Consider the following 14,160-nt stretch of genomic DNA (forward strand, 5'->3'; position numbering starts at 1 on the left):
AAACCATATAGCGACATTCACCGATATGGTAGAGAAAGACGTCATGAGACTAGACGAGAGACCTAATAGACTTAGGAAACACAACATGACCAATAAGGAACAAAGAGCACTGACAGAACTCAGCAAAAATACTAACTTGGTAATTAAACCGGCTGACAAAGGGGGAGGGGTAGTACTTCTTAACAAGGACGACTATATGAAGGAAGCCAACAACATACTGAGCGACACGAGCACCTACAGAAAACTACAAGGAGACCCCACCCATACATTCAAACAGCAACTACAGACCCTACTTAGAGAAGGGTTGGACAAAGGGATCCTCTCGGCACAGGAACACACATATCTCAACATACAACATCCAATCATACCAGTATTATACTACCTACCAAAAGTGCACAAAAACCCAACAAAACCACCAGGCAGACCAATCATATCCGGAATAGATTCAATCAGCTCAAATCTCTCACAGTATATTGATGTCTTTCTACAGCCATATGTTAAAACTCAGACATCCTATCTTATAGACACTACTGACATCCTTAGAAAGTTAGAATCAATCACATGGAAAGAGGACTACTGGTTAGTCACAAGCGATGTCACTTCTTTATATTCCATCATAGATCATGCACAGGGAATAGACAGCACATGTCATTACCTCGAACAAGACCCCAACATGTTATCAGACCAACGAGAATTCATTTTGGGGGGCATAGAGTATATTCTCACCCACAATGACCTATGGTTTAACAACAACTATTACCTACAGACCACCGGGACCGCTATGGGGACGAGGTTCGCGCCAAGTTACGCAAATCTGTTCATGAGCAAGTGGGAAGACGATACAATCTGGTCTGATGTGGAGCTTGGTGCGAACCTCGTCCTCTGGACCAGATTCATAGATGATATATTCTTCATCTGGAAGGGAGATGAAGAATCACTCAAAAGTTTCAATACACACCTCAATCAGAACGATCGGAATCTCAAACTCACCACCACATATAGCAAGGAAAAAGTACAATTTTTAGATCTCAACATTTTCATAGATGAAGATCGAATACACACAAATACTTACAATAAAACTGTCGACGTGAACAGTTATATACTAGCCACCAGTGGGCATCATCCGACATGGCTCAATGGCATACCAATGGGACAATTTAAAAGACTTCGTAGAAACTGTTCCAAAATGAGTGATTATGAAACACAGGGGAAGGTTTTGAGTGACAGATTTAAGGAAAAAAACTACCACACCGAGACAGTACAAGTAGCCTTCGAAACAGCAAAAAAGATAGAGAGGCCCGCACTCCTTAACTACAAAGAGAAGCCAAAACAGATGACACAAATCGAAGAACCACTGTTCATAACACAATATTCAGACCAAGCCCATCAGATCAAAAAGATCATCACAAAACACTGGCAGATATTATTGCAAGATGACAATTTAGCTAAAGTTCTACCCCCTAACCCCAAAGTCATCTATCGAAAGGCTCCTGACATAAAGAAAAAACTAACACACAGCCACATACCGCCACCAAATCAGATACAAACCACAATAGATGGGTCACAGAACAAAGGAGGTTTTTACCATTGTGGGACCTGCTCAGGTTGCCAATTGCCATATGGTAAAAGCAAGAAGCACATTACCCACTATCATGAAACAATCTGCAACTAACTCATACAGTTACAAAATCAAAGACAGAATCACATGCCACAGCAAAGGCATCATATACTTACTAGAATGTCCATGTAAGTTACAGTATATAGGGAGAACCGTCCGACCACTGAAAATCAGAATCAGTGAACACATTCGCAATATTAAACGAAAAACAGAAGATCATCCGCTCTCATTACACTTTAGAGACCATCATGAATCAAATCCCGCATTACTAAAGTTTACGGGGCTGAAAGAAATCAAGAAGAACTGGAGGGGAGGGGATTATATACAAAAAATAAATAAAGAAGAATTACGTTTAATAATCTCCTTTGGCACACTAGCACCAAAAGGGTTAAACATTGATAATGAAATAAGGTCTATCATCTGCAAGTAGAACCAATCATTTAGTATACAGATATCCAATACCCATAAAAAAGCCCACAGGGAACATAGGATTATAAACCACTCCAAAGTAGGAAAGTTATATATATCCCAGATATTTCATAACAATACCAAAGAATCCACTTTACCATAATTGTTGACACACAAGAAACATCTTGAATTTTTTAAAAGCTCCGTGATCAGATAGCATACTAACAAGCCACATACCATTGCCACAAAGAAAAAAAAAAGTAAATTTCATTTGCATTGCCATGTTTTCTTACTTTTCCTGTTTCTGAAACTCACAAATGGGACAGATTGCAGGAACATGTGATCTGCCCCCTGCAATACTAACAACCTCAACCACCAATCAAAAAAAAAAAAAAAAAGGAATTTCATTTGCATTGCCATGTTTTCATACTTTCCCTGTTTCTTAAACTCACAAATGGGACAGATTGCAGGAACATGTGATCTGCTCCCTGCAATACTGACAACCTCAACCACCAATCAAAAAAAAGAATTTCATTTGCATTGCCATGTTTTCATACTTTCCCTGTTTCTGAAACTCACAAATGGGACAGATTGCAGGAACATGTGATCTGCCCCCTGCAATACTGACAACCTCAACCACCAATCAAATCAGTGGAACAAAGGAGGAACTGATGCTGGTCCCGCCCGCAAGCCAATTTAACATCCAATACTGACAACCTCAACCACCAATCAAATCAGTGGAACAAAGGAGGAACTGATGCTGGTCCCGCCCGCAAGCCATTTTAACATCCACCACTATCAGAACACTGCAAAGACTCCCAGAGGAAGACCGATCCGGTTGAAACGCGTTGGAGGAGACGACTAAGAGACATCAAACCATTGGAGGACAGGAGAGTGCTGTGAGACCCTCGGACCTACGGCGCAGACATCGGTAAGCAGTACAGACGGACGGGCAGCAGGAGGACCACACAGGTGAGTACTCCATTGTGGGGAGGTGCAACACTGCCACAGGCTCTGTTTAGATCCTGCGGCTGAGCTCCCCCCCACGCGAACACGACCAACCCAGCGAGCGGCGCAGGCACACGGGGAGATCCCTAACAGGACGAACCGGAGAGCGGGTGCGCGAGCTGAGGGACGAGTCTGTCCGGAGCTGCCAGGAGGTTCCCGCTGCCCCCCGCACCTGTACATCTTACAAGTACGGCCGCAACGATAGTGCACGAATACCTGACTTCCACACGCAGAGGTACGGGACGCCGTCCTCTGCAACTATATGAATCTAATTACTAAAGACAGATTTTTAAAGCCCACACAGTCCGGTCAGGACTAGAGACATTTCCACTGGAAAATCTATATTTGACTTTTAAAGCAACACAGCCAGATTTAATCATTACATATATATATATTTTTTCCAGCCCATTGGCCTTTGTCTCAGAACACACACGCCAAGAACCTAAAGGATTTAATCACCAATTTGAGTGATTAAAGGACTGAGTAAAACAGGTGCTCCCCGTGGAGCACACATTGTGATTACCACCTTTTTCATGTTCAACAATATTTATCTGCACTGTTTCATTATATTGAGTGTCATATTTGATACATGTGAAAGTAAAACACACCTTTATATAAGTATCCATTTGCATCATTTCACGAGTACTCAAATTGTAGGGGATGAGCGCAGTCAGGTGAAAACCAGATATCCATTCTTAAGAATGGATGATCGAGTCACCTCAACCTCTTGCGCCCTGGTTTTATCACTAAAGAATTCCCTCAACCTTAACTTCCGTCCAAATTTATAGTGGTCAACTGCTAAATAAAAGTCATCGTGTCTGGCTGTTGGCACAAACGACAGACCAAGCGACAGGAGTGAAGTCTCACTCATAGTAAGATCATGGTCAGATAAATTAAATACGCTGGTTAGTCCTTCTTCCTCCGCCCGCTTCTCTTTGAAGCCGCCCCTCCTTGGATGGGGTCTTCTACTTCTACTCGGTTTTTTACTGATGCGGTTTGTTTGCCTCTGCCTAAAAAACCACTTGGCGGTCTTGTTCCCAGAGAGTCGGAGTCTGAGGCTGAGTGTGATGTGGATGAGTCTACACTCAATTGGTATCTATTGCGAAGTGGTCTATTCTGTCTAAATCGTCTAGAGTTACCAGCAACACCTGTTAGCCATCTATAAACCTGATGGAATTATATATATATATATATATATATATATATATATATATATATGAAAACATACAAATAGTGATTCAGAATCTAAATAAATATAATATGCAACATATTTTATTGGTGACTGTTAGTTATTTTTTACCAAGCACATTCTGTTGCTAATTTGAGGTTTCCTCAGAGGATTTTTAGTAAGTCTCTACTGTGCAGTAGATTCCATAGAACAGTAAAAAAAAACTGACTTGTACAGTAACATAAACTCATTCCTTTTCCACTGAATTACAGTCCATGATTTCTTGTTTCACTACTAACTCATTTTATGTATTACTGTATTTCTTTATAAATTGTTGTTCTTTGCCCGACTACCCCCAAACCCTAATGGTGCAACTTTTTTGGCTCAATTTCCAGGATATCTCATGTTTACAAAATCAGTTACATCATTATACTAATCAATCAACAAACAGCAAAACTAACAAAATAGTCTGAAAAACCTAATCACTTTAATCACCGAACAAAATCTACACTGGAAATACTGTTTCAAATATTAAATAGGCATATGTTTCCTTTGATTATTAAATTGTACTATTTATTCATGCTTTAAAGCAGGGATGGGGAACCTTTGGCTCTCCAGCTGTTGTTGAACTACACATACCAGCATGCCTTGCTACAGTTTTACTATTTAGCTATGATAAAGCTGTTGCAGGGCATGCTGGGATGTGTAGTTCAATAACAGCTGGAGGGCCGGAAGTTCCCCATCCCTGCTTTAAAGGTTGAGAAAAAACTGAATGCACTGTACAGTATATTATCACTATAGAACATGGGTTAGCAAACTATGTGAAACATAATGAAGTAATGACCTTCAAACTTTTTACTGCTCTTCATTTATATTGTGATGGATTCATTAATAACATTTTTCTATTTTTAGAAAAACTGTATTATCATTTTATATCTTTATTGTTTTTATCAGTACTTATTTGTGATAAATGTATGTATTTTTTTGGGTGTCATTGTCTTGATAGGTTGTCTCTACAATGTAGTATGTAAAGATAGTAACATAGAAACATAGAAACATAGAATTTGATGGCAGATAAGAACCACTTGGCCCATCTAGTCTGCCCCTTTTTTTTAATCTTTTAGGTAATCTCAACCCTTTTTGAACCTTAATTCTTTGTAAGGATATTCATATGCCTATCCCAAGCATGTTTAAATTGCTCTACAGTCTTAGCCTCTACCACCTCTGATGGGAGGCTATTCCACTTATCCACTACCCTTTCTGTGAAGTAATTTTTCCTTAAATTTCCCCTGAACCTGCCTCCCTCCAGTTTCAGTGTATGTCCTCGAGTTCTAATACTTCTCTTCCTTTGAAGAATGTTTCCCTCCTGAACTTTGTTAAAACCTTTGGTATATTTGAAAGTTTCTATCATGTCTCCCCTTTCCCTTCTCTCCCCCATACTATACATGTTAAGGTCTTTTAGCCTTTCCGGGTAAGTTTTGTAATGTAGGCCATGCACCATTTTAGTTGCCCTTCTTTGTACACTCTCTAATGTATTTATATCCTTCTGGAGATATGGTCTCCAGAACTGGACACAGTATTCCAGATGATGCCGCACCAATGACCTATACAGTGGCATTATTACTTCTCTTTTCCTGCTACTGATTCCTCTTCCTATGCAACCAATCATCTGACTTGCCTTTCTCATTGCTTTGTTGCATTGCTTTCCTGCCTTTAAGTCACTTGAAATAGTGACTCCTAGATCCCTTTCCTCCTCAGTAGTTTCCATTATAGTACCCTTGATACTATATTTAGCCTTTGGGTTTTTGAGACCCAAGTGCATGATTTTGCATTTTTTAGCATTAAACTGTAGTTGCCATGTTCTTGACCATTTTTCAAGTCTAGCTAGGTCATCAATCATTTGTTTTACCCCTCCAGGTGTGTCTACCCTGTTGCATATCTTTGAATCATCTGCAAAAAGGCATACTTTGCCTTCAATACCATTTGCAATGTCACCAACAAAGATATTAAAGAGCACTGGTCCGAGTACAGATCCCTGGGGTGCTCCACTGGTAACATTTCCCTCCACAGATTGCACTCCATTTACTACAACTGTCTGTTTCCTATCCTGCAACCAGTTTCTTATCCATTTAACTATTTTATAATCCACCCCCCACACTTTCAAGTTTATTAATCAGTCTGCGATGTGGGACAGTGTCAAATGCCTTACTAAATTCTAGATATGCTACATCTACAGCTCCCCCTTGATCTATTATTTTCATCACAGAGTCAAAAAAGTCAATAAGATTTGTTTGGCATGATCTCCCACCAGTAAATCCATGCTGTTTTGGATCCTGTAAGTTGTTTTGATTTAAGATATTCCACAACTCTTTCTTTTAATATTTTTTCCATTACTTTCCCTACTACTGATGTAAGGCTTACTGGTCTGTAGTCACTTGCTTCTACCTTGCCTCCAATTTTGTACAGTGGAACTACATTTGCTCTTTTCCAGTCCTCTGGAATGGCACCTGCATTTGGTGACTGGTTAAATAATTCTGTTAATGGTGCCACCAGCACATCTTTTAGCTCTTTTAGTATCCTTGGCTGTATCCCATCTGGCCCCATTGATTTATCCACTTTTAGTTTTGAAAGTTCAGTTAGAACCTTCTCCTTTGTAAATGTACTTTCATCTACCTTATTTTTATAAATGTCCTTGCAACTTAACTCTGGCCCCTTCCCTTCTCCTTCTGTAGTAAATACTGAGCAAAAATAATGATTTAGGTGATCTGCTTTTGCCTTGTCTCCCTCCACCAAATTCTCACTCTCTGTCTTAAGTCTTATTATTCCTCCATTTGATTTTCTCCTTTCATTTACATACTTAATAAAAGTTTTGCCCCCTTTATATACTGACTGGGCCATTTTCTCCTCGGCTTCTGCCTTTGCACGTCTGATCACTTTCTTAGCATCCTTCCGTTTGTCAAGATACACCTCTTTGTCATAAGTTTGAGTCTGTTTGTATTTCCTAAAAGCCATCTTTTTTTGCTTTCACACTAGTTGATACTTCTTTGTGAACCACACTGGCTTCCTTTTCCTGGTGCTTTTCCTAACCCTTTTGATACAAAGGTCTGTTGCCCTTAGTATTGCAATTTTCAGTTTTCCCACCTCTCCTGCACTCCTTCCAAGTTCCTCCAGTGAGCCAATGAATCACTTAAACATCTCCCCATTTTTGCAAAGTCAGCATTTCTAAAATCCAACACCTCTGTTTTTGTGTGACAGGAGTTGGATCCTGTCTTTATACTAAACCATACTGCTTGATGATCACTGGATCCCAGGTGCTAACCCACATATATGTCTGATATCCAGTCACCATTTGTAAGAATTAAATCTAATATTGAGCCTTTGTGAGTGGGCTCCCTCACCAATTGCTTGAGAGATACTCCCCAGGAATTTAGAAATTTGCCACTTGTAGCTGAACTTGCAAAGGACCCCTCCCAATTTACATCAGGTAAATTAAAGTCTCCCATGATTATGACTTCCCCCTTTAAAGCCATTTTAGAGATGTCCAACAATAGGTTCCTGTCCAAATCCTGCCCCTGGCCTGGTGGTCTATAGTTCACCCCAATACGAATAATGTCCTTCTCCCCAGTTTCTGTGGTGACCCAAAGGGCCTCAGTTTTGTCCTTAACATTTTGTATTAAAGTAGCATTTATGCTTTTTTTACACATACATTGCTACCCCTCCTCCTATTCTTCCCATTCTATCCTTCCTAAATAAATTGTATCCTGGTATAGCTATGTCTCAGTCATGATTCTCAGTGCACCATGACTCAGTGATTGTGACAATATACAGGTTATCCCTTGTCATTATCGCAATTAGCTCTGGAGTTTTGTCTCCTAAGCTCCTAGCATTTGCACACATAGCTTTAAGAATTTTGTCTGTGCATCTGTTCTTAGTAGCCATATCCAGACAGTACAAAATAAATGTCAAGATTAAAGTTGAAATTACCTGTTTGGTGATGTTGTTCAGTGTTTGGATTTTTTTTCACTAATCAGGAATCACACTCTGTCCTTTACACCATGACTACACCTCACTAAATGTAAAGATATAGTACACCTGTCCACAATGGCCAAATGGTCAAAGGAGGTAAACACCAGACAGCATGCAGTAATAAACTGTTTCACTGAACAACTTCCCCACACATGCAATGCCAATTACAAGCAAATCATTACATCAAAAACATACATGAGTTTGCATAAGAGAGAACTGTAGTGAGCAGATTGGTGCTGTCTTTTCTTGGTTTTAAAGACAGATAATATGCATAAGATGAATTACATACTTTTGAGGCATTAAGGCAGTTCATATGTCATAGTTTTGGTGTGTTTTTGTTTCCCCTCTGTTTTCCTTCGGTGTAACGCAGGTATAACGCTAATATTATAATAACACTTTTATGTCAGCTCTTCTATGGAAGCACTACCAGCCGTATACTAGACTTTAAATAGGAAAAATTGCCATGTGAATGCAATGATTGCTAACTCCACCCAATACAATCCCCCTTTAAAGCTAAGGCCATAAATTAGCTAAGACAAACAGGCATTACATTCCAATAAGGCAGCCAACTAAATCTTTACAAATAAAAAAAAAAACCTTTTTCAATGTACCTATGTAATACAACACTGTTATGCCACACAATCCTATTTAATTTGCATTCAATGGTAGTAATGATAGTTCAATGTACCTATGTAATACAACAATGCTATGCCACACAATCCTATTTCATTTGCATTCGATGGTAGTAATGAGAGTTCAATGTACCTATGTAATACAACACTGCTATGCCACACAATCCTATTTCATTTGCATTCGATGGTAGTAATGATAGTTCAATGTACCTATGTAATACAACACTGCTATGCCACACAATCCTATTTAATTTGCATTCGATGGTAGGAATGATAGTTCAATGTACCTATGTAATACAACACTGCTATGCCACACAATCCTATTTAATTTGCATTCGATAGTAGTAATGATAGTTCAATGTACCTGTTAATGAGAAGGAGGAGTGATGAGAAGTCAGTTCACAATCGATAACAGCTGAGGATATAACTTAACGCAGGTATAACGCTAATAATATAATAACACTTTTATGTCAGCACTTCTATGGAAGCACTACCAGCCGACGGCTACCAGCCGTAATGATACATATCTCTTACCTCCTAAGAAGAATATAAATATTCTCACTTTGGTGGAATTTTTATTATTTATTAGAAAAAAAAACTATGTGCCTTTGAAGATGACCCTAAATTAGCTTATGTCTGCCCTACATAAAAAAAAAATATCTAAAAAAGCTAACTTACTCTATAATTAGTTAATAGATAAAAATAAAAAATAACAGTTTGAAGCTGTTCCAAGTCTGATAGATAAAAATAAAACAAGGCTGTGCGTGACTCAGAATGAGTAATACTGGCATTATATCCAATATGTACATAAAATCTTTGTGCTGAAAATATGAAAATTGGCACCAAGCTGGTAAAATAATAGCAACTGTCTAATAGACATAAATCCCACACTAGTTCAGATTCTAGCATGTAACACTGCCATAAAGCTACTCTAACTGGTGACAGAATTGTGCATAAAATATAGTTTACTTGGACTTTACATAAAATAAAACAATACATGATATAAACAACTTGGGTATAACTGCAGCTATTGAAAGTTTTCAGTCGTGATAATAAAAGAATATATGCTAATCTAAATATATTCTGATTACATTACTACAATAAAACTGTATTAAAAATAAAATATTATTTAAAAAGAAATCAATTGAAAATACATATAAAACAATAGTAAATGTATTTTTCATTTAACAAATATCCTTCAAAATAAATATCTAATTGTTACTGATCTTTTGTCTATCCTGCCTTCTTATCTTCATTTAGAAATATGTAGACTATCATTATGGCATGATACAACTAAAAATATCCTCAAGTGTTTTATTAATCAATGTAATTGTAAAATGAGATTCAGTGTTTCACATACTAGGTGATACTGTAACTCTAGAGTTGGTGATAACTTTTTAAAAGTCCTCATTCCCTATATATATATATATATATATATCTTTATATATATATATCTTTATTTATATATATATATATATATATATATATATATATATATATATATAAATAAACCAAATGAGCCTGGCACAACCACTTACAATGCACAGTAGGCCGGGTGCCCTTACAAAGAGAGGACAAGTAAGCAGCATGTGGGTGTGGCACTCCAATGGTGACGCTGTCACAAATGGCTTTCAGGCAATGTTTCAATACCTTCAACTTTCATCATGAAAATGCAGCGTTATTAAAGGCATTAAAATGTTGCCTGAAAGCCATTTGTGACAGTGTAGTACAAAAGTACATGCGTCACAAATAGGTCTTATTGCTGAATCAAGCAGGTAATTGCACCTGCTTGATTCAGCAATAAGACCTATTTGTGACGCATGTGCTTTTTTATTACATGTTTTTTATTGAATGATATTCTGATAAGAAGATAATCCCTTCTGTGAAGAATTCAAAGAGGATTGTATGTGCCTGATTGAAAGCTTAATATAGGAATGTATACAAGTACCTTTAATTGATTTATTATCTTGCACATATTCGATTGTGAATATTGGTTTGGATTTAGTCTAAAGGGGAGTGCCTAATACAATTCAAACTGATTACCAATTTTGCTAAACAACACAGACTGACACTCTCTCTTAGTCAGTCTGTGTGTAATATGCAATCGCCGGCCATGTGGAGCTCCATAATGTTTGCCTGTGACAAATACAACAAATATATCATCCAGCGCATGAAATCCCTGGCAACAGCATGACACCCTGAGCATGAAAACCCCTGGCACTGTGCATGGAACCAAGAGTATGAAACCCCTGGCAATGAGCAGGTAATTTAAAAGTAATTAGAAGCCTCACTGTAGGGCTTAATGTGTAATGGGCATTGCGGTGTTTGGCATAATGTATCATGGCATTGTGGTGTGTATCATAATGTGTCACAGGCCTTATGGTGTGTGGTATACTATATTGCGGGCATTGTAGTATGTGGTATAATGTTTCAGGGGCATTGCAGTGTGTTTCATAATATATAACGGGCATTGGGGTGTGTGTCATAATGTGTCACAGGCAAGACAGTGTGTGGTATAATGTGTCACAGGAATTACGGTGTGCGGTATACTCTATCATGGGCATTGTGGTATGTGGCATAATATCTCAGGGGCATTGCAGTGTGTGGCATCATTTATAACGGGCATTGCAGTATGTGGCATAATGTGTCACAGGCATTACGGTGTGTGGAATAATGTGTCAGGGGCATTACGGTGTGTGGCATATTGTGTAATCGGCATTATGGTGTGTGGTATAATGTCTAAGGGCCATTGCAGTGAGTGACATAAAGTGCAAGGTGCATTACTATAAGGAGGAAAAATGACAAATAATGTTAGGGGCATGAATCAGGATTTTTTTTCCTCTGGTGGCCAATATCTCGGCGTACAGGTTGCATAACTGTGGTATAAGGTAGTCTTTTCTTGCAATGCTATGCCCCTTTCTGTGAAGCCACACCCATTTTGGAGAGTCCATGCCCCTTTTTTGGTGCATGCAAATCTTCACTTTTTTAATGCCAATTATAGGGGGGGTGCTAGAGAATTGTTTGGCTTGGGGGAGAAAAAATTCTAGTTACGCCACTGTACAGTACAGGGGATTCTGTACTGGAAAAGGACTTAGGTGTCCTCATAGATAGCAAACTAAGCAGTAGTACCCAAAGTAGGACTGCAGCAAAGAAGGCTAATACGATATTAGCATGCATAAAACGGGGTATTGATGCTAGGGACGAGAGTATTATACTCCCCGTTATATAAATCACTAGTGAGGCCACACCTTGAATACTGTGTACAATTCTGGGCACCGTACTACAAAAAGGATATCCTGGAGCTAGAAAAGGTTCAGAGGAGGGCGACCAAACTAATTAAGGGCATGGAGACGATGGAATACAAGGAAAGGCTTGAAAGACTAGGCATGTTTACATTGGAAAAGCGGAGACTAAGAGGGGATATGATCAACATCTACAAATATATAAGGGGACAATACACAGAGCTTGCGCGGGACCTGTTTTTGGTTAGATCAACACAAAGGACTCGTGGACACTCGCTCAGGTTAGAGGAGAGGAGATTCCGCACAATACGGCGTAAAAACTTTTTCACGGTAAGGACAATACGTGTTTGGAATTCCCTGCCTGAGGGAGTTGTAATGGTGGAATCTGTCAACACCTTTAAGAATGTGTTAGATAAATTCCTAATGGATAAGGATATCCAGGGGTATGGTGCATAGTCATGCATTATAGTTACTATAAATAGGGATAAAATGCAACGGCTGACAGCAGCATCAGTCAGAAATTTTAGTCAAATCATCATGCATAGGAGACCACAAATAGGTTGAACTCGATGGACAATTGTCTTTTTTCAACCTCAGATACTATGTTACTATGTTACTATGTTACTATATATATGAAAAAACAATAGATATGAGGGCGTACAGATAACACTAGTAGGGGAACACTAAGTGCACGTGGTAAGTGATTTGTGTATTATATAAATATACATATAAGTGAATAAATACATGAATTTTAAAATAATAATCCTCCATATAATGGGTGGCAGCAACCTTAAACAATGTGATATGTGCTTAGAAGCACATATGCGATGTGAAATTGAACAAGTGGAGAAAAGGGCACCTTCTAGTGTCTAAAATATATATAAAGTGGACCAAGTGTATAAGGACACTACTTATATGATGCAAATAGTTTCTTCGGTCACATGACCAATGTGAGTATGTAAAAAAGATAAGACAAAAATAACATAGCGCGTACAGTTTTCACACCATTGTTTCACCATAAAGTTAGTTGTATCTAAAAAAGAAATTTAAGCAGCTAGGAGTGTCACTTTCTGTGGAGAGGCACAACTGCAGTGGTTTGCCTTGTTCAAATTTGATACCTGGACGATATCCAGTGATTAGCTGCTTCAATTGGCTTTATTTAATTGAATCGGCATTGTTGCGATGATTTGCCCTGTTCAAATAAACACTGGGACGACACTCAGTGATCAGTCACTTAATGGGCTTGATGTAATCTAATTGGTACTATTACAGTGGTCCACTTTGTCTAAATTGACATCTGGAAGATATCCAGTGATTTGCCATCTTATGGGCTTAATTGAATTAAATTGATTCAGAATTACTCTAAATTTCCAAAAGGTTATACCCAGTGGATAATCAGTGAAAAGGGTTACTTCCAATTCAATTTAAATAGATACCCCATATGGTGAAATTTGGTCCGATACTATTTTAAGCATTGTTAAATTGCCTTTTTGAAGACACGATAAGATGTATGTCCATATTGTGATTCTTTGATTAATACACCCCTGATGAAGTCTGTAGGATGAAACGCGTTGGATTAGCACATTGTTCTCTGACATCTCTACAAAGAAGATCATTTTGATGTTGTTTGAATTACCAAGACAACTATTGTCTGTACAAACATTGTTTATTGTTATTCTGGGTAAATTGTAAACAGTTTTATGTATTGCTTTTTACAAAAATAAACAATCTCTCTTTTTTAAGATTATTTTATTATACAAAACTTGTACATACCAAAGTACGACATCAGCTCCCTGGGGAAATCTCTTCTTTCACCCATGAAATCTTTGAATGGACAGATAAGCCATTTTAATCTATTTATCTTGTACGTATGCTACCTGCATTTACTTCAGGACATTTGTTTACGTGTTAACAGGACTGGGCTGCTGCTCACCTTGTGATCCTAATTTGTGGACAGATAAGCTGTTTATTCATTTTTATCTTGTATGTGTGTTATCTACATTGGCTTCAGGATTTATTATATTAAATATTGTTTATGTTTTACAATTTTGTCCAGCC

The 14,160-nt window shown here is 38.1% G+C and overlaps 1 long non-coding RNA gene across 1 annotated transcript; it reads left to right on the forward strand.

Moving 5' to 3' along the window:
- Positions 1 to 13,161: 13,161 nt before the first annotated feature.
- On the forward strand, positions 13,162 to 13,839 carry LOC134916289 (uncharacterized). Its single transcript, XR_010177404.1, has 2 exons — positions 13,162 to 13,362; positions 13,535 to 13,839. It is a non-coding gene; the product is annotated as an uncharacterized LOC134916289 (long non-coding RNA).
- The last annotated feature ends 321 nt before the right edge of the window (positions 13,840 to 14,160 follow it).

Source organism: Pseudophryne corroboree, chromosome 1 (genome assembly GCF_028390025.1).
Source record: "Pseudophryne corroboree isolate aPseCor3 chromosome 1, aPseCor3.hap2, whole genome shotgun sequence".
NCBI lineage: Eukaryota > Metazoa > Chordata > Amphibia > Anura > Myobatrachidae > Pseudophryne > Pseudophryne corroboree.